General features: G+C 45.3%; 1 long non-coding RNA gene across 1 annotated transcript; it reads right to left on the bottom strand.

Annotated features, from left to right (window-relative positions):
• Positions 1-328: 328 nt before the first annotated feature.
• Positions 329-1516, bottom strand: LOC129345850 (uncharacterized). Its single transcript, XR_008598624.1, has 3 exons — positions 1256-1516; positions 884-935; positions 329-525 (listed from the first exon to the last, which is right to left on the bottom strand). It is a non-coding gene; the product is annotated as an uncharacterized LOC129345850 (long non-coding RNA).
• Positions 1517-22009: the final 20493 nt, after the last annotated feature.

Raw genomic sequence — 22009 nt, 5'->3', positions numbered from 1 at the left:
GGCCATAGATGCAGGGGAGTTAGCCGTGTTAGCCTGTGGTAGCGAATTCAAAAAGGGTCCCATAGCACCTTTAAAACTATCCAATTTTATTGTGGCATAGGCTTCTGAGAATCAAGTTCTCTTCAGCAGATGGGTGGTACAGACACTGGTCAAATACAGAGGAGGAGGGGGGGAGGAGGAGGGAGGGGGCGGGGAGGCAAGACGGGGTGTGTCGGATACATTTGTGGCAATGTGCAGGTGGGGAGATGTGACGGGAGTGTTGGGGGAGGGGCGGAGGACGAAGTCAGACTCGCAGACACAGAAAACAGTTGTTGTACATCTCGTTTTATTGCACTGGAAAGAGCGGGCTTGCGTTTAGGCTGGCGAGGGAGCCGGAGCATTCCACACAGCCCTCCTTCCCGCTCGGAGGGGCGGGGCTGGGATGCAGGCCGCGGCGCGACGGTGCTTCCTGGGCTGCAGCCAACCGTCCGTCAGAGATGTTTGGGGAGGGCGGGGCGCGGGGGAGCAGCCATGCCCTGGACGTGCCTGTGGGGGAAAAAGACACGTGTGGGCTTTGCCTCGTTCCACTGGCAAGGCAAGCCCCACACTCCGCCATCCGGGGGGGGGTTGCACATGGTCGAGGGCAGCAGCTGATGCATGACGGTCTGGTGAGGATGCACTCGGCCTTGGCAAGCCTTTACCTTTAAGGGAGAGAATGAGCTGGTCACAACAAACACCTGGCCACATGTGGTTTTCGAGGCGCCTGCCTCTGAGGCAGCCAGGGGCGGGCATGGTTGCCCCCCACCCCTGCTGGGCCTCACCCAAAGCGGCAAGTGAGCGGGTGGGTTCAGGTGAATGGGCGGTTTGCACTAATCTGCGGAATGCCCCCCCACCTCCTCCTTACCTGTCAGCGCTCTGTCGGTCATCACCAGGTGGGAGCGCAAGAGTCAGGGCACCTGCAAGGAAACGGGAGAGCATGCGGTTAATTTGCAAAGTGTCATTCCCTTCTGCCACGGAAGGGTTAGTTTGTTTGTGCTTAGTTAGAAGCAACTAGCATGCATCAGTTAGCTGTGGAGTCATTCTTTCTATCACGGTAGAAAGAGAGTTAGGCAGTTAGGCACCTCTTCCCCTTTATGCGAAGTTCCCCCAGTTTTTCGCAAAGTCCCCTGAGTGCATTCTGCGCCTGCCAATGTGAATGCCCTCAGCCCGTTTCGGTTTTCAAAGGGGCAATGCCACTCAGCAGACGGGCAGAGCCTCCGGCCGAGTGCTCACTTACCTGGGGGTTTGGGCGGTGCTGGCCGGATGTTTTGTAGGACGCGGTCGCAGGTGATTGGGTGCAGAGAGGGGGGCTCGTCCATGCCGGGCGCGCACGCTGATTGGTCCCCGGGATAGTTCTCATCCTATGCTCCTTCGGGCCATAGGGGCGGGGCGAGGCGCTCAGAGAGGGGGCTGATTTTTCGCCGTTCCATGGACGCCTATGGGCTACGCCTTCTTTTTCCGTGGCGTAGCTTTTTTGCGCCGCTGTGGGCGTTCCCGCTTCTGGAGGAGCTTAGGGAGCGGACTAACTCCGACCCCGCCTTGCTCCCCGCCCCCCCCTGCGTCGGCGTAGGGCTCTACGCCACTTCTGCGCCGCCGCCCGGGCGCCTGTGGCTTGCACCGGTGCTGGCCCGCCGGCGGGCCAGCGCCGCGTCCCAGCGCGGGCGGAAGGCCACTTACGCGGGCGTACGGGCTAGATGCGCCCTCGCAAGCCTTAGTTCGGTTCCTGTTCACTTTCCGTGCCCTTCTTAGGATTGGGCTGCCCGAGTTCCAAATTATTTCCACTGCAATATATCTAGCTTCTGTATCACTTAGAACCAGTTTTGGCTGTAGCTCCTCCTTTATATATAATACAACTCCTCTCTTTTTCTTTTTGGTAGCTGCTACAAATTCATTTCCAAGTTTTGCAAGTTTCAAATATTTCACATCCTGTTTTTTAATATGTGTCTCTTGCAAACACACTATATTACATTTTTGTTTTAAAAGCCAGTGGAAAATAGTCTTACGTTTAAAAGGTGAATTGAGTCCATTTACATTCCAAGATATGATTTTACACTCCATGATCAAATTTTAGCTCCTTTTGGGAAGTCTTTTTCATTGTCCCTGATAAACCTTTCCATCTCCTGGCCAGATCTGATGATTTTCCTTACACCACCAAATTTGAAAGCCAGTCCTTCAGGTATTTCCCATCTGTATCTGATTTTCATGTCTTTTAACATCTGGACCAGCTCTCTGTACTTCTTCCTCTCCAACAACACCGATTTGGGCAGTTTTTTCATGATTCTCACCACTTTCCCATCAACCTCTAATGGGTCCTGAAATTGTTTACTCACAATTGACTCTCTTGTCTTTCTAGTTGTAAATTGCACAATCATATCTCTTGGTAACTTCCTTTGAGCTGCAAATTTTGAGTTAATTCTGTATGCCACGTCCAGAAGCGCTGCAATCTCCTCTTCTTCTTTTCCCAGGTATGCCGCCAAAATTTCTGTAATCTGCTCTTGGGCTGTTTTTTCCAAAACTTCCGGGATTCCACAAAATCTCACTTGTCTTTCCATTTGTTTACGTTCAGCTACGGCCATTCTTCCCTTCACGCCTCTCAGCTCCATTCTCTGCACATCTGCCCAGGTATTAGCCGCCTTTTCTACTGCGTTAACTCTCTGCTGTGTAACTTGCATTTCTTTTTGAACCTGATCCGTATTCTTTGCTAATTCTGCCATCTCCAATTTAAGTGTCTCTTTAAAGTCTTTCAAATTTTTCGCCACCTCTTGCATCATATCTTTAAGCTCTTTATTCCCTTCTGAAACTTTTTTGTCTAGGTTTTCCAGCGCCATTTGCCATACCTTCTTTGACGTTGTGGGGCTAGCTCTACTTCGCTCCCATGAGTCTGCTCTTTTCCTTAGCTCCATGGCGCGATTTTATTATTTTCCTTTATTTTTTTGACAGGAATTGTGTTTTTGTGATTCTCTGATCTTAAGTGAGTCATGTTATTTTTCTGTGTGGGGGACTGCTGGTGTAATGTGTCATAATGCTTTGCCTACTTGTACTTTGAAAGTGAGAAAATAATTTTAAAAAAAATTATTTTGTGTTTTTCGTGTTTTATTCTTTGATGTGCAGTTGGTTCCCATCATAGGAAACAGTATGGCAGGCTGGCCAGGCTTCTCTGTAGGTGGTGGGGGTGTCAGGGGGTGGTTGTCTGTGTGTCAGATCAGGTGCTCTTTCCCAGGGACAAGTTGGCACTCAGAAGTTTGCCCACCATTGTGACACCCCTTTTCTGTGCGGAATTGCCCTGGGAAAGAGAGTTTAGAAGTTCCCAGCATAGGGAACAAAGGGGGAAGGCTGGCCTTTGCCAGCCTGTTCCTGGGGTTATGGGTGTGGGGCTGCTGGGGGTGGATTTGGGTCTGTGAGGGGCTAATGTGGGGAATCGGGATTTGAGTCTGTGTGTGGCTGCTGGGGGGGAATTGGGTATGTGTGGGACTGTGGGGGGTGGACTTTGGGGGCTGAGAGCACCTACTTGGGGAGGCCATGAAATGCCCCCCCAAGTGACAGCAGGCTGAGCCTTGGTGGGGAGTGGGAGTAGAGGTGGGAGAAGGGCCCCAGAGGGTTGGGGGGAATTTTGCATGCAAAATGCCACCCCTGGCAAGAGAAGCCTCCCCCAGGTGGAATTGGTGGAGAAAAGAGCACTTACTTGGGGAGGCCATGAAATGCCCCCCCAAGTGACAGCAGGCTGAGCCTTGGTGGGGGGTGGGAGGAAAGGTGGGAGAAGGGCCCCTGAGGGTTGGGGGGCATTTTGCATGCAAAATGCCACCCCTGGCAAGACAAGCCTGCCTCTTCATTTTTCCCCCATAGGAAATAATGAAGAAGATTAGCAGCAGCAAGCTAAAAATACGTTCACGTTTCCCTTTCTTATGCGAGGATAGGGGGACCTGGTTTGGGGGGTCATAACATGGCCTCCTAAAGTCCAATCGGTCTGAAACTTGGGGGCTTGTTAGAGAGGAGTTAGCGGAAGGTCCCCACCAATTATGGCTTGATTTGGTGGGAAAATGCCTCCCCCAGGCGTCCGGGAAGACGGAGGCATTTTCCCATCGAAAAGAAACCCGAAACAACCCGAAACAACCCGAAACAATACCCAAACCGCTAACGGCTTGCTGTTTCGGATTTAGCTGTTGCCGAAACAGATTCTCGTTTCAAGTATACCCGAAACGAGAATCCCGAAACAGTATGCCTTTGCACACTCCTACTTCTGACTCTTCACAATGTGTGAAGAGTCACAATGAGACTTTGACCTTTTTCTGGAGAAGAAACCCAGGCAATCAGAGGTGGATTGGCAGGCAACCTTATTCTCTGCTGATACTAGCAGGACTCACCTGTAAAAGGCAATTAAAGGCAACTGTCCCCAGTTCTGATACTGTACTGCAAAGATTTAAAACACTGCATGGTAAATTTGGATATAGAAACTGAAAGCCTGCCTAAGGTAGAGTTTTATCATTTTCCTTTTTTAAATTCCAAACTTCAACAAAATTAAATGAATATTTTCATTAAAAAATTAGTACTTACAATTTCAGTAACTTTCAGTTTTGCATTTCAATAGAGGTTTCTAGCGAGAGACAATTCAAAGTTTCTCTGAAAGCCCTCAAGAAATGCAGAGGCTAGTTTTCCAGAAATCAAATCAGGCTCCTGCCTGATGTGAAACTCTTTCAGAAACTCAAAAGCCCTGGGTATAAATATTAGCAGGGAAAGAGATGCTGCCTAATGTGAATTGCCACAGCTTCAACTCTGATTTTCCACATCTGCTTTTTACAACAAATTATTTTCTATGCAAAATGAACTTCATTAAAAGGGGCCTCTCTTTTGGGAACACCATAATTTACAGTGTTTTACATATTTATTTACTTGAACTGCAAGTTATGCACATTTTAAGTAGAAATCATGCCAGACAGCTGAAGCAGGAAAGGTAAAGTTGAACAGGGTTTATCTGAAAACTTAAATAAAAGGAAACTACATAACTATTAACTGTAGGCTGGGCAATCGATCCTTATTTTTGTCATTAGGAAACTATCACTCCAAATGCATATTATGTGGCTTTCTAGGATCCCCCCCCCCATGTTTTTTGTTGCTGTTAATATCAAAAGCCGGAAACAGGGTTGCTGGTTCCTCTGGTGGGGATGGGGGATCTTCTGCTTCCAGCCTCTCCTAGCCTCTGCCTCCCACTTGTGCGGCCAGTGCAGTGAAGTCAATTCTGGAAGTGACATCATTATGTCAGTACTGGGATGGCATGAGGTGAGTCATTTTCAGAAGTGACATCATCTCATTAGTGACATCATCGTATCAGCCTTGTGGATGGCACAAGGTGAATGCCAAGTGTCCTTACTCTTCTGGCAGGAGTTGAGAGGAGTAGTATTCAGGGAACGAAAAGCTCAAGGAGGTAAATAATGGGGTTATAATAAAACACCCTATAACACCTATCGACTTCCAATTTTAGTCATGTATACCAATCAATATGTATAGAATACAATTGTTGCATACATATAATTACAAAGTCGAGTCCCAAAATATGTTTCTATATATTTGTCCCTTCTGTTTTATAGGTTGCCTTTTATAGAGCGTACAGAGTCATACGGCAAGAAGTTTGAAAATGCTGCTTGTCTTCCTCTGATGAGATGAAACAGAGGCGGCACTTCAAAGAAGTTGGCTACGAGCTTTGCTGGCCCTGTTTATTTCGGCTCATTTCGAGTCTAGTCTTCCTCCGGCCAATATTTCTACAATTCACAGCAATATGTTTACTCAAAGCCATTCCCATACTTTACAATAAAGTACGTTTAATAAAAGATAATTTGGTATTTATTGAAGTGATTATTTATTGCATAGCTATTTTGTAATGATTTTTAATGTGTGTATTAATTGCAATATTTATTATCTTATTTGAAGGATTGTAACATTCCTTTGACAATGATGTATTGAAAAGTAGCTATTGTAAATGATTTTGATTGGGTATTAATTAGTAGACATTATGTAAGAATTTGGTAATTAAGTATACATTGTGTTATTGTGGTGATTTACTATTTATTGTAGGGTAACATCTCTTTAAACATGGAGTGCAACTCTTTGAATGTGAGTGCACTTTAAGAATATGAGCAGGTTAATGAACATACTGTTAAATACTGCATATCAATCTGAGTGCTCCACCCAAACCACAATGATTACACTGGAGATGGAATTTGGAAAAAGGTTTACTGGAAGGAATTGTAAGTCCTTAACTTTTCTTTTTTATTGTAAAGTAAAAGGTTCAGTTGAAGAATTAGAATTGTGACTGTGCTACGAAGTTGGTTCAACATCTCCATAACTATCTATCTGCAGTTTGCACTCTATACAAGACAGGCCCTGTAACTTTCACAATTTCAGCTGGAACCTCCTGTGAACCGGATCCATAGTTCACAGCCAACCCTGGTTCCTGAGCAGAAAAGGTATGTAGAGGTCCTAGATGTCAAAGCAGAATACAGCCCCTGTTCTTTTTTTGACTGCAGGTCACTTGCAATGTCAGGGTGGACATGATCTAGGCATGTCCTGAGATGACATCCCATAAGCAACTCAACCAGGTTGGACCCAATTGCAAGGCAGGGTGTAACACGTTGGTCTAACAGGAATCTTGCCAATTTTATTGCCCAGTCCCCAGAAATTATCCTTTTCAGTTCATCTTTTGTGGTCTGTTCTGTGGAATATCATCTGGCAGTTTTTCTGTGAAATCAGAGAGTAATTGTATCTCTCCAGAGCACATTCCCTGGATCAGTATTTTCTTGGAAAAACTCATGAGCATTATTTTTCTACCCCGAGATCCCCATTACATTACATTAGGTGTAGTGGTTAAGAGCAGCAGGACTCTAATCTGGAGAACCAGATTTGATTCTGGAGAACCGGGTCAGTCACAACTCTCTCAGCCCCACCCACCTCACAGGGTGATTGTCTGGAGGATTACAATAACACACTGAGTGGGCGTTAAGTTGTTCTGAAAGACAATATATAAATCAAATGTTGTTGTTGTTATTGCTAGTCAGAAGCAACTTGATGGCACAAACACAGACATCAATTAAACCAGGAGTTGTGTGGTGGATTGTTTGCTATGACACCAATACCCTTCTGAATCAATGTTAGAATCCTTCAAAAATCAATGCACCATGAAGACTGAACATTTCAACTGTAAATCAAATGTTGTTGATGTTGTTATTACTGAGGTACTCTCCCAACACACTGTAATCACATTGCCTAGGTTTAAACAAAAAACCTGCAGAATTTGCAAATATCAGTTGATTTTTCTGGGATGGTTGTACACTCCAAATGCATTTTTTTTTTACTGAAAGTAATCTGTTAACTAGTTGGTGTCTGTACTTTGGAAACACAGTGCACTAATGTTCAGTTGACTGTCCACAAAGGACAAAGCTGTGGAGCTACTTTTCTATGCAGTGGGAATTTCACCCCCAAACACTAGTAAACCATTTTAACAGAGATACAAACCCACTATTTGTGAGCACTGCAATTGCACACAAAACAGACAAATCCACACTGAGCATGGCTGTAATTTGAAATGTGGCCTGTAGATAATCACCGCTCTAATTCCTACTAAATATCATTTACTGGACTTCATGGAAATTTATAGCACAAATGAGGGGGGGGGGCAGTTGGCTTTTGACAGTTTCTGGCTTGAGAATTTTCACATTTTTTGACCTGGTCCAGATGGTGAAATTAAACTCCACACAATGTACAGGGACACATTAATGATCACACATATGTCTATAAATACAGCACGTACCAGCCCTCCTGCAGATACAGTCACGGCAATCCATCAGCAGTGTTTCATGATCTAGACTACGGCTCTATTTTTCAGCTGCCACAATCATAATGATCATCGCTGCCAGCTCCATGGGTTTGATCTATAGATGGGCTAGATTACTTGTTACATTTTTCACACCAATGACACCTCAGGCAGGGTCAGAGCATTGCACAGGGAGCTAGTTTTCCCTGTGGGTTAGCAGTGCATTGTTCAGAAAGCAGAGTCCAATTACAAGTGCAGATTCGAGGCTATGCCAGATAGAACTGTTTGCTCAAAGAAAGGTCATACTGAGAGAACCATCCTCCAGATGCCAACATTGATGGAGAGGAGGCATGGATACAGGAGAAGTCTCAAGTAGGATGCACTAGGAGCTGTATCTGGGAATATGAAGTGCTACTAAGAAGAGTTGAGGAACCAGGGACACAGAATTCTGGAGGATTGCATCCTTGCTCTAATCAAGAATCTTGTTCGTATTCTCCTGAATGTCAGGGAAGTCAGAGGAAAGACTTGTCTGGGGAACTGTGGTGGTTCCTGGCAGCTCTGACAATATGCACAAATATGAGATGGATGAGCTACAGCTACCATCCTCGAGGTGGGGTCTGGAATTTTCCTGGAATTACAACTAGTCTTGGAAAAACAAAGATCAGTTCTCCTGGAGAAAATGGCAGCTTCAGAGGGTGGATGCTATGCATCCTATCCCAACTGAGCCCCTATCTCTTCCCACATGCTGCCCTACCCAGGCTCCATCCCCAAATATCCAGGAATTTCTCAAACCAGAGTTTTGACCCTAGGTGGACAAAGAGATAGGAATATAAGAGGGGGTGGTATTAGAAGCAAGGTATGCAAATGACTAGAAAATGGGTACAATGGTGAGTGTAATATTCATTTATTATTTATTTCGCCTTACAATACTCAAGTCAGCTTACACATAAATATATAGTTTATTTTTAATTTATTTATGTCATTTATAGTCTCACTGAGACTCAAGGCGTATTACACAGTGTGAGATTAGTACAGTCAGTTTCAAGGAAAATTCCATGAACAATGCCATAGAGTAAATAAACAATTTTACAAAGACATAGCATTAGTAAGAAAGAGTTGAAGAACTGCTGAAACAGAACATAAGCAATACTAGGGCTGCCATTAGACCATATGAAGCACAAATAGCTCATAGGAGCACATATTTAAAACATAGTATGTAAGGCAACATAGTGGTGAAGTCTATGGTCTTTAACTCATTAGCTAAGCATCTGAGAGCCCCTCCCTACAATACAAAAGCCTTTCTGAATAATTTGGTTTTGCATCATTTGTGGAAAGCTAGGAGAGTGGGGGCTCTCCTGATCTCAGGCAGGCTGTTCCACAGGGTAGGGGCCACCACAGAGAAAGCCCGTGTACGGGCTGCTGTTGATTTCGCCCATGTGCAGGGTGGCACCTGCAGGAGACTCTGTTCAGATGAGCGAAGCTGCCTTGGAGGAACATAGGAAAGGACATAGTCCCATAGATATGCCGGGCCAAGGCCGTGAAGAGTTTTGTATGTGATAACCAATGCCTTGAACTGAGCACAGTAGCTGATAGGTGTTACCAGAACTGCTATTTTAATGGGAGAATTAGCTTGCAGTCTGGATTTGAATTAGTGTGGATCTTAACCAGCTATACCAGAGTCCTTCTTTCAGATCACCCATGCAATAAAGAGGCGAGACTAATAAAGATAAAACGTGTTTTACTAATAGTGTTGCGTATGCCTAAAATAACACACAAACAAGGTACATACAAGGAACTAGGAAATAAAGAGTTGGAAAAATAGAACCGGTTGCGTTAGCAGGAGAGCCCACTTGAGATTGATGGAACTGGTTATACTCACCTGGTCACAGTGTGGAAGAAAGATGTAGCAGTGAAGCGTGGTGGTATCTAATGCCTGCACTAGACCTGTAGAGAGAGAGGCAGCGGAGGTTCAAGATAGGAATAGCATGTGCACCTCATGGCCGGGGAGGCCGGTTTAAATACCCCAAAACGTACCCTGTGTCTGGTGCCTTTCCCTGTGGTTCTCAAAAGGGGAACAAAGGTTTGATGGTTCTACAACTACCCTAGATGGGCCACTTTAGTGTCTGATTGTAAGATTGTGACACCTCGGGAAGAGGGGACAAAGGAGGGGAAGGGAGTGCCGGGCGGGTTGATTGGATCAGCCAGGAAGCTGGCGTTGTCTTGACGGCATCAGCTCTGGAATGCGGTGGCTGCATTGAGATGCGTCCATTAGCTGTTCTGGACAGTTGGTACTTAGCTTCCATTCCGGGGCCGCTTCCAAGATATGCAGAGCAGGGCAAGGTCGGCTGCTGTGGACGTGGCCGGCTCGCTTTCACGAAATGTAAAACTGTCCAGGCTGGCTCTTTACTGCTTTGGCAACATGGCTTCTTCCTTGGCACAGCTTGGGCTTGCTAGCAGGTTGCCCAGCTGCGGGGGCAGACTCAGTGACCGGCCTGCAAGGGGTTCTCCGTGGGAACTGACCAGGGGGTGCCTGGCCAGGCTCGTGGAGGCTCCCTCCGGCTGGCACTGTGCTGCTGGCAGCATGGCTCTGGGCCCAGGTGAGATAGGTGCCCAAGGAGGCAGGAGACAGACATGGATGGCACAGTCCATTGCAGCAAGGAGAACAGGAAATAGGCATGGGCAATGCTGCCCTAAAGCAGAGTCTTTAGTAGATCTTTAAACAGCAACACAGGAAACTGACACAGTTCATGGCAGGCCTAATAGCAGGAGGAGGAGGGGGACCTTGCCAACATAGATAGCCAATGGAGTGACTGCAGAATGGAGGTGATGTTCATGCTCCTGCTCACTCCTGATAGCAGTTGCACTGCAGTGTTTTGCACCAATTGGAGTCTCCCAGTTAATTTGGACGGGATACCTATGTATAGTGCATTACAATAGTCAAATCTTGATGTTACCATGGAATTACATGTTGCAAATTTTGTGGGGACACTTAAGTGCAGCATTTTATGTGCAGGCACTCAGTTAATGTGCAGGCAGTTCTTGCTTGGCACACATGCATGCTGCTTTGATGGGCGCTCCTTTTGTGTGATTGCATCTGCAAGTGTCTCTAGAGAGCAGATTGCTGCAAGAACAAGTACTACAGGCTCCTTTGACTTGCTGATTTGCATTTCTTTAAGGTGAGAGAAAGTGTCAAGATCTACATTTCAATGAATTGAAGTGGGGAAACGGGGATACTTTTAGCAGTTGAGGAGGAACTTATATCTAACACATGAATATATTCACACAGAGCAAACGGAAGTGTAACTGTGTAAGCAAGTGCAGGGGAAGTTGGAAGGGGGGGACATGTGAAATGAGGTTCACTTAAGCATCCCTAGATGCTTAGTAATGTGCATTTCCACCCTTAGAGAGGGGAAAACAGATCATAAAGTGGGAGATCCTCCAGTTCTAGAGTGCCACAGTTACATAAGCACTGAGCCACAGGTATTTCAGTATATTGACCATTTAGTATGACTATCGCCTTGGTTTGAAAATGGATAGTCATAAAGGCTAATCTGAGTTTATAAAATGTAATGCTTGGCAAAGAGGACTCTCTGGAGCCCTAAGCAATTACCTACAGCTGCGTCTGATCTGATCTAGCTGGGCTCTTCTTCTGCTCTTATGGCTCTTAACCCAGCAGGACTCTTCTTAAATTCTTATGTTGTATTTCCTCTAATTCCATGACCACATCTCTTCCGAGAGGCTGGCAAGAAGTGTTTAAACACCAACTGAAGAATAGTTATCTCTGCCTGTTCCAACTATAATCATTGCAGCACAGCAGGTCATTGAGCATAGAGACATTTGTTGATCTAGCCATGTCACATCATGTGCTTCTGCAAACTGACACAGACCTGCTGCTCCACCAGATGTCCACTGTTGCCAGATTTCATATGTGCAAACTGGCTCCAAGACAACAACGAAACAAAACAAAGGGAGGGGAATTAAGCTTTCAGAGGATCCCAAACACAGCAATATCAGTCATTAGTGGCAGTTAATGAGTAACTCACAAGGTGTTTGTTTACAGTGTTGACACAAATCCTTTTATTTGGCAGGATCTCCCCCAAATTTAGCAAATCTCATTTATGCTATCTCTTCCCACCTCCAAATTGTGATTTAGCACAGACATCACTTTGTCATTTGCATTGAGTAGTTTTAAAAGATTGAAACTGGCCAAATGAGTCCACAATGGCCAAACCATGACTGTTTTAATTATAGGAGGAGGGTCATTGATTTTAATTCAATTACCCAAGAAGAAAAATGAATTGGAGTCACCTCAAAACCTTGCCTTTCTATATACGGTTATTTACTGAATGTCTAGAGAGGGAGCCCATTTTTAAAATGAACCATTTTCAAGTCAATATGCCTTTGGGATTGGCTCTAGATCCTCAAATTTAGGACAGCTTAGTAACATTATCTTAGACCTGCTGAGCTAGCACAGAATTCCTTGGCATGAGAAAATGCAAACATAAGAGAAATTCACAACAATTTTGGAACTAGTTCTATTACTTCTCAAAGTAATTCCCTGCATGAAAAAGACCCAAAGTCTAGCACAAGACCAGCCAGTTTGGTGCAGTGGTTATGAGTGGCAGGACTCTAATCTGGAGAACCGGTTCAATTCTCCACTCCTTCACTTGAAGCCACCTGGGTGACCTTGTGTCAGGCTATGGGTGACAGGCTATAGCAGATAGACCCCTGTACTATTACAGCAAGAATCCAAGCTCTTGGTTAAAAGGTTTTATTCAGGAATCAGATCATTTCCACAGATACATCCATAGGATTACTCAGAAGCAAGGTAAACAACTAAGCAGTAACAGCAGGTTGACAGGAATACTCAAGATGTGTGAAAATAATTCTATTATCGAGCACAATTACTCCTTCCCCCTCCCAATAGTAAAACACAACTTTTTTTTTTATTTTTTTTTTCATAACTACAAAACACTACACCAGACTATCACAAGGAAAGGGGAGAGGGAAGGGACAAATGGGGGTGGAAAAAGAAAAGGGGGGGGAATGAACTACAAACACTAAACACTACACTTCAATGTTTCCCTTCATACTGTCATAATACAAAAATAGCTCCATAGAATAATGATGGAGTGGTTAATCATACAGAGAATAAACATTTCAAATTCTGATTAAACTTTCCTCCCCCTTCTAGGTCCCGGACGCAATTCTCTCTGTGCAACCGCTGTTGCGGTGCTCTCCTCCTCCTCCTCCCCCCCCTCCGGCTCCTCCTTTTCTTCGTTCTCGGTGCAGCAGAGTTCTGGGTTTTTATTCTCAAAATCCTTTAGTTGATCTTCTGATAATATCTTATAGGCCTGATCTTTATATCTGAACCATATTCCTTCCGGGAATAACCATTTGTACTTTATTCCATGGTCCCTCAGAAGAGCTGCAAACTTTTTATATTTAAAACGCCGTTTCCGGACTAGAAATGGAACGTCCTTCAAGATCTTGACTTTCAAACCCATAAAGTCCAAATCCGCATTGTATGAGTTATATAGGATGGTGTCCCGAATCTTTTTAGATGAAAAGTCAATAATGATCTCACGAGGCAACTGTCGCTTTGTTGCATATTTTGAAGAAGCCCGACGGACCTCCAAAATGGCACTTTTAACCTCTTCTTTAGTCGTCCTCGCGGGTGTCGCCAGTAGTTCCGAGACCAAATCCCACAGATCCTCATTTTCCTCCTCTTTCACGTTTTGGAGACGCAAAATTGTCTGCGTTCGTTCCACCTGTAGCCCGATCAGCTGGTTCTCCACCAACTTCAGCTCCTTTTTTGTAGCCTTCACAAGTGACGCTCTTTCCAGAGCAGACTTTTCTGCCCCCCCCCCCGCTGCTGCCTTAATGGTTTTCACCTCGCTTTCAATTAAGCCCACCCTTTGATCAGTTTCGTTCAGCTTGTCAACAAAGGGTTTTATGGCTTCCACCACCGCCCTGCGCACCAACTCTTCGAGCGACTCCCCCTTCAAAGTAGCCGAGATTGACTTACCGAGAGCGGGACTTTGCTTCCTTGCTGCCATTTGGGGGGGGGCAACAAAATTCTGGAACTCAACGAAGGGGAAGAGCGAGTCTTCTTCAGATCAACCTCTCCTTCACAAACGCTTGTAAAACAGAAGGGATTCGCTTGTTTACAGGCTTCCGCCTGTTTCTTTTACTTGCCGTTTCTCGTTGCCCGGCGGCACTCGAGGCGCCGCGCACATCTGCCGGCCTCCATAGGGACAAATGGGCAATTCCCCCCCCGCATTGATTTCGGGGAGTTCTTCCCGCCGCGTCCCGGACCCTGGCTCCCTCCCTGGGAGTCCTGGGGGCTAATCCTTGCGGATCAGCCGCCCGGTCAGGGTGCCCGGTCGTTTCCTCCCAGACCAGCCGAGAGGAGCGTCCGGCATGGCTGAGAAAACGAAACCGAATCCAGTAAAACACAACTTTTGGCGCAAACCAGTCCTGAGAACTTCTCACATATTTTACCTATCATGCATGAGATTAAAAGGCATGAGATTAAAAGGCATGAGATTAAAATTGAAACAGTAATTCATGGGAGCGAGCAGTGTACAAGGTCATAAGCACTGAGAGCTTCAAAGTGCTAGATAAGACACCTGTAGCTTCAGAGGGCCTCTGAAAGCAAGCTATGGTATTAGTAATATGACATCGGGGTACAGCAACAGCAATGGTTTAAAATATCATGCCAACATTAGACAATGGCATGGATGTATGGGTACAGACATGACACCTTGGGTAAGTCACAGCTCTCTTAGAGCTCTCAACCCTACTCATCTAGAATCATAGAGAATTATAGAATCATAGGGTTGGAAGAGACATCTATGGTCATCTAGACCAACCCCCTGCACAATGCAGGAAATTCACAAATACCCCCCTCTCCACACACACACATCCAGTGACTCTTACTCCATGCCCAGAAGATGGCAAAACACCATCAGGATTCCTAGCCAAACTGGCCTGGGGAAAATTGCTACCTGACCCCAAGGTGACAATCAGCATTACCCTGGGCATGTAAGAGGCCACCAGAAGTAAGCATCGATGTAGCCCTTCCTGCTCTCCCTCTCATGATCTGCTTAGATTCACAGAATCAGCATTGCTGTCAGATGGCCATCTAGCCTCTGCTTAAAAACCTTTAAAGAAGGAGAGCCCACCACCTCCTGAGGAAGCCTGTTCTATTGAGGGACTTTTCTGTCAGGAAGATCTTCCTAATGTCTAGCCAAAAACTCCTTTGATTTAATTTTAACCCATTGATTCTGGTCCAACTTTCTGGGGCAGCGGAAAACAACTCATATGCCTTCAAATGTTATTTCAGTGTCCTTGAATGAAACTACAGCCAGGGGATAATTTTGAATTTCCCAGCCCACAAGGTAATTGTCGTAAGGATAATAATAACACACTTTGTAGGTAGGTAGGTAAGGTTTATTGCATTAGGCCAAAGGCTGTTACAAACAATAAAACAGTAACAAAAATATGAGCAACGATGCAGGTAAAATATACAGTACAAACTTGATAAAACACTATAGGAGTTACACTATAGCCTGTGGACAGCCTTGTGCTGTCACAACCTTTTCTCGGATTTTCCCTGCTGCAAGGGCAAAAAGAGCAACCCTGTATGAGGTCTCTGGGTCCACATCTGCTAATGCAGCAACAATGTTTTCAATAACACACTTTGTAAACCTCTCTGAGTTGTCCTGAAGGATGGTATATAATTCGAATGTTATTATTGTTGTTGTTGTTTTTATTGCACTAGTTTTCCATTTACAGGGACCTTTCCACACAAAGAAGCATTAAAAAGTGGGAAAAACCAACTATAGCAATCTCTTCTACTGCTTCACTGTACCTAGGCCTTAGCAAGTAACATGAGTGGAAACGGGATGCCCCCTCTATATTGGATCACATATCAGCCCAACAACATTTACAGGTGAGAATCATGCAGGAATCATAGAGCGCACATTATTATTCTTTCAGGACCAGGATTTTAGAACAGACAATAAATTCTTCTATGGAAACCACTAAATATTTATGTGAATGTGAGAACAAAGGAAGAGAGGTCTGAACAAGCTATGCAGTGTTAATTAAGATTAATTTGCTCTTGATCGTGGGAATAGCTTGAGGTCCAGATTTTAAACCATGCAGAAACTGTAGTTATGGAAATCCGAAGACTTTTGACAGCAGACTTATGGATTAATTTAGATAGTGGTGGTGGCCCAAATTGTAAAGGGTACTGTTGAAATGCCTTTTGTCCGAGGGGCAGCGGCGCCACACCCTCGGACTCCGCGACCCCCACCCCCTCCCTCACCCCCGCCCGTGGCGACACCTACCTGCGGCCCCTGGAGTCGGCTGGGAGATGCGCCGGGAGGGACGCCGGCGGGGCCGCGGAAACGCCGTCCAGCCAAGAAGGCCTCTCCACCCCCCCGGCGGAGCTGACGGCCGCGGCCGCCGACCCGCCGAGGCCAGGAGCCCGGCGCCGAGCGGCAAACGGCCGCAGATGGAGGAGGCCGTCAACCCGGCCGTGGCCGCAGCCCCGGCAGCCAGGGCCTGCGCCGGCGGGACGCCGCGGCCATGGGCGAGGCAAGGAGCGGCCGCCCAGGAAGCCGGGCCGCGGCGAGACGCCCGCGCCGGCGCAGAGCCCCAAGGAGGCCTACAACCCCCAGCAGGCCAAGGGAGGGGGCGGGCGCAGCCGGCAGAAGGGCAGCCTGTGCAGCCAACCACCGAGGCCAGCTAGAGGGGGAGGAGGAGGCCGGGGGCAGGGCAGGGAGGAAGAAGGGAGGGGGCAGGGACGAGGCAGCCAACGGGGCCAGGGCAGATGGGGCAGCAGGATGTGGCCACGCCTGGCCCAGGTGGTGGGAATGGCACTGAGGGCGGGCACTGGAAGGGAAGGGTGGGGTTGGCCATAAGGGGCGGGGGTATTTAGGGAGGTGAGCCCCCAGGCCGAGGAGGAGAGAGTCACATGTGACTGGGCCAGTTCACCCTGGTGTTGGAAGGGTGACTGGCCGGGTGGAGCTAATTGCTGGCTGGCAGCGCCAGACCAGACGGTGGCCGCCCATCTGAGGCCTTAAGGGGGACTCGCCCAGGGGCCAAGCCGGCCCTCACTCGGGGAACCCTCCCCCAACCTCCCGATGAAGACCCAGCACGGACCCGCCGGGGGCGTCCCGCGCTGACCCGCCACCACCCCCGCCACAAGGGGGCGCCCACACTCCTGACACCTTTTTAATTAATCATTACACTAGGAAGAAGTGAATGTTCCCCATTTCTATTAATTTTATATTTAACAATATTTTTGTTACTAGTTTTTTTCTTCAATTTTTGTTTTTTATTTTGTGAATTTATCTACACCTCGGATGCAGAGTGTATTGTTTTTATACACAGTGTACATGGTATTGAAAGGTGCAAGGTACATGATTTATACGTATCAGTATACTGTTGATTTATGAATGTACAAATTAAGTTGGAAAATGCATGTATCTTGCAGAAACAATGATTCAAAGAAACAGAAATTTTTTTAAAAAATGGTTTGATTTGCACAAAGGAGAAATGAAATCAAAATGAGCTGGGAAATTCAAAATTATCTCCTGGCTGTACATACATTCAAGGACACTGAAATAACATTTGAAGGCATGAATAAGGTTGCTGACAGGAAGAAAATTGATTAATTTGAAATGTGGTGCTGGAGGAGAGTTTTGCGGATACCATGGATGGCCAAAAAGACAAATAAGTGGGTAACAGATCAAATCAAGCCTGAATTCTCCCTAGAAGCAAAGATGACAAAACTGAGGCTATCATGCTTTGGTCACATCACGAGAAGACAAGATTCTCTGGAAAAGTCAATAACGCTAAGAAAAGTGGAAGGCAGTAGGAAAAGAGGACTTAAAATGAGATGGCTTGACTCAATAAAAGAAGCCACATCCTCCAGTTTGCCGGATGTGAGCAAGTCTGTTAGTGATAGGATGTTTTGGCAGTCTTTCATAGGGTTGCCATAGGTTGGAGGTGACCTGATTGCACATAACACATAAGGTTGCCAACTCAAAGTTGAGAAATTCCTGGAGATTTGAGAGCAGGGAATGATGATGGAGTTTGGAGAGGGAATGGAGTTCAGCAGGGATGAGATGCTATGAAGTTCATCCTCCAAATCTGCCATTTTCTCTAGGTGGAACTGATTCCTGCAGACTCAAGCTCAGTTTTAATTCCTGGAGAACTCCAGGCCCCTTTACATTTAACTATACAGTTGCCACTCCAGCCATGGGAGCAGGATTGATTCTCTGGCTCTTTCCAATGGAATCAAGCAAAACTAAACAAACTAGAAATACACCTGGAAATTGCTGTTTATTGCTCTGTATACCTGGATGATGCCTTTATCCTGGATCCATTCCAGTCTGGCTTCAGTCCTGGCCATGGTACAGAGACAGCTCTGGTTGCCCTCACAGATGATCTGCGGCGACACCTGGACTGGGGCGGGTTGGCACTGCTGATACTTTTAGATCTTACAGCAGTGTTTGACACAGTCAGTCATAATCTTCTGACCCACTGCCTTGCTGATGTGGGGATTTGTGAAGCAGCCCTGCAATGACTGAACTCCTTCCTTCACAATTGGGGACAGAGGGTGGCACTCGGGAGATAGATGTTTGCTCACCATTCTTTGGTATGCAGTGTCCCTCAGGGGGCGATTCTTTCCCCGATGCTATTTAACATCTATATGTGCCCCCTTGCCCAGTTAGCCCGGAGCTTTGGGCTGGGTTGTCACCAGTATGCGGATGACACTCAGCTCTATCTGCTGATGGACGGCCAGTCTGATCTCACTCCAGATTCCTTGGCCAAGGGTCTTGAGGCTGTGACGGTATGGTTACATCAGAGTCGCCTGAAATTGAATCCCCTGAAGATGGAGATTCTGTGTCTGGGTCATGGGGCAATTGAGCTGGGGACCCAACAGGGTACAATTGAACCCTTCACCAATGGTGAGGAGCCTGGGTGTGACTTTGGATGCCACACTTTCAATGGAGGCCCAGGTCATGACTGTTGTCAGGTCTGCCTTTTTTCATCTTCAACAGGCCAGGCAACTAGCTCCCTATCTTTTGCCCTGGGACCTGGCCACAGTAATCCATGCAACGGTCACCTCCAGGCTAGACTACTGCAACTCACTCTATGCTGGGCTGCCCTTGGGCCTGACCTGGAAGTTACAGCTGGTCCAGAATGCAGTGGCACGCATTCGTACTGGAACGTCAATCCAAGCGCACATTCATCCTGTGCTGTGCCAGCTGCACTGGCTCCCAGTGGAGTTCCAGATCCGGTTCAAGGTGTTAACCTTGGTGTTTAAAGCCCTTCATGGAATGGGACCTGCATACCTGCTGGACCGCCTCTTCCATTAAGTCCCCTGCAGGGCATTGTGCTCTGCAGACAAGCAACTCCTGGTGGTCCCCAGCCTGAAGGACATCTGTCTGGCCTCAACCAGGGCCAGGGCTTTTTCTGCCCTGGCCCCAGCCTGGTGAAACGCTCTCCCGCTTGAGATCTGGGCCCTGTGGGACCTGTTACAGTTTCGCAGGGCCTGTAAAATGGAGATGTTCTACCGGGCCTTTGGCTGAGTGCCAGTGAGTGTCCTCCTTCCATCTAAGACCGCCACTTCTTCTGGGGCTGCCCTCAGCCATCTGCTATGCCCATATACGGACTCCCAATATTTGTTTAAATAGCATGCTCCTGGACTATTTTAATGACTTTTTTTTAAAAATATTTTTGAGAAGTTTTTTAAAAAGTTTTTTAACCACAAACACAACAACAACAGAAAACCCCCCAACATAAATAACATTTCAAATAGGTTACTCAGTACAGATGATAGTTGTAATGAATAGTACATTAAATGTATCCACTTGTCCACAAATGTGAATATTTCTTAAAGAGTAAAGAGGTCCAGAGAGCAAGCAAGTTTTGACTTCACTCCACTAGAAGTCAAATAGTCTATAATTGCCCACCACTCTTCCCAGAAGTTTGATTGTAGGTCTGGTGAGTCCATTAATTTAAGTCTGTATGAAATTTTTTCCATAAAAAAATAGATCCCATAACCTGTCATGCCAAGCTGAGATGTTAGGTGCTGCTGGGTTCTTCCACATGGATGCTATTGTAGTTTTGGCCAATGAAAGTAAAGACGCTATAAGCTCTCTAGGAGCGGATGGTAGATTGTTATCCAACCAGAGGTTCAATAAAATTAACTCTGGCTTTAAAGGAACTTCATGCCCTGTAATCAATTTTATTCTGTTTACTACCTCTATCCAAAAAGCTTTGATAACTTTGCATTCCCACCAGCAGTGAACAAAGGAGCCAATTTTGCCACACTGCTTCCAACACAAGGGGAAAATGTTTTTATTAAAGTAGCTAAGCTTCTGAGGTGTAATATACCACCTAGTTATCATTTTTAGTGACTGAGTTCTGATATTGATGGACCTTGACGTGATAATTGATGAGGACCAAATCTTAGACCAATGAGTCTCTGAAAATTTAAAATTACTGTCTTTTGCCCAAGCTGTTTGGTAAGAAAATGATTTGGATTTCGGGCCTGTAAGTAAAATTTTATACAATTTGGACAGAAGACCCTTGTAATTATTCCTCGCTGGTAGAAGAAAATTCTCAAAGTCTGTTAAGTTACGATTTAGAGATTCTTTCAAATTATGCTGATTTAACAAATGACTAACTTGAAAACATTGAAACCAAGGAACTTTATTTTCAATTTTATTTTCCAATTGCTGTTTTGAAAGCATGAGCCCCTTGTTTGATATGTCTATTAGTCTGGTTAAGTTGCCTGATTTCCAGGCAAGAGAGGAATCTTGGGCTGTTATCTAACATAAGACTTAAGTAAGTTAGGTGTGTTGCATCATAGTAAAGTTTTATATCAGGTACCCCCAGCCCCGCTGTTGAAAGAGGATTACGCATAACATGATGCTTAAGTCTAGGTTTCTTTCCTTCCCAAATAAAGGCATTTACAAGTTTTTGCCAGATATCAAAGGTTTTAAGTTTGATTCTTATTGGCACAGGTCTAAGAAAAAAAAGAATTTTGGGGAGGATAATACATTTAATCAAATTAATTCTTTCCAACCATGATAAATGAAGGTTTTTCCAACTGGCTAGCATTTTAGAGATAGAAGAGAATTGCTCTTCATAATTATAAGACCAAAGTTGGCTTAATTTAGTAGGTATTTTAATACCTAAATAACACCAATATTTTTGACCTATTTATACTTATGATTGTATTTAATGAATTGGATACTTTCCTGCTGAAGGTTCAGAGGAAATAATTCCGATTTATATTGGTTAACCGAAAGGCCAGAGACCTGGTTAAATTTAGATAGTGCCAAGTCAATGTGAGACAGGGATTGCTTTGGGTTGGTGATGTATAATATTATATCATCTGCAAAGAAGCTGATTTTAAATCCCTGATTGTTTATTGTAATGCCCTTTATGTCAGCATTTGCTCTTATAGCTGAAGCCAAGGGTTCCATGGTGATGACAAAGAGGATTGGGGAAAGGGGACATCCTGGCCTGGTCCCTCGTGAAATACATATTGTAGAGGATTGTGTGTTGTTGGTTCTAACTGCAGCTAATGGTGAAAAGTACAGGGCATTAATTGCATTAATAAAATATTCCCCCAAACCCATTTTAGTCAGTAAAGATTTAAGATATGGAACCTCCACCCTATCAAACGTCTTCTCTACATCCAATGAAAGAAGTATTGCCGGAGTCTTATTTATGTCGCACCAGTTGATTATATTTAGAGTTTTCCATACGTTATCCAATAAATTCCTGGAGGGCATAGATCCTGCCTGATCTGAGTGGATATAAGTGGTTATAAAGCTAGCTAGTCTGTTTGCTGAGATGGACGCAAATATTTTTTGATCCTGGTTTAGCAGGGAAACTGGTCTATAGAATCTAGTGTCTGTTTCATTCTTGTTCTTTTTTGGTATAACCACAATTTCTGCCTCTTTGCAAGAGGGTGGGATACACCCAGACAATAGGATTGAATTACAAGTTTGTGTAAGAGGGCCTGAATAAAATTTTTTAATAACATTTTAATGAAATTTTATAAATTTTTAATAAAATTCAGCTTTAAAACCATCTTTACCTGGAGACTTATTGTTCTTTAAAGATCTAATAACTCTCTGGACTTCCTCAGTT

The sequence above is a fragment of the Eublepharis macularius genome, chromosome 18, assembly GCF_028583425.1.
Source record: "Eublepharis macularius isolate TG4126 chromosome 18, MPM_Emac_v1.0, whole genome shotgun sequence".
Classification (NCBI taxonomy): Eukaryota; Metazoa; Chordata; class Lepidosauria; order Squamata; family Eublepharidae; genus Eublepharis; species Eublepharis macularius.
Note: the sequence above shows the minus strand (reverse complement) of the source record. Positions and strands in the feature narration are given on the sequence as shown.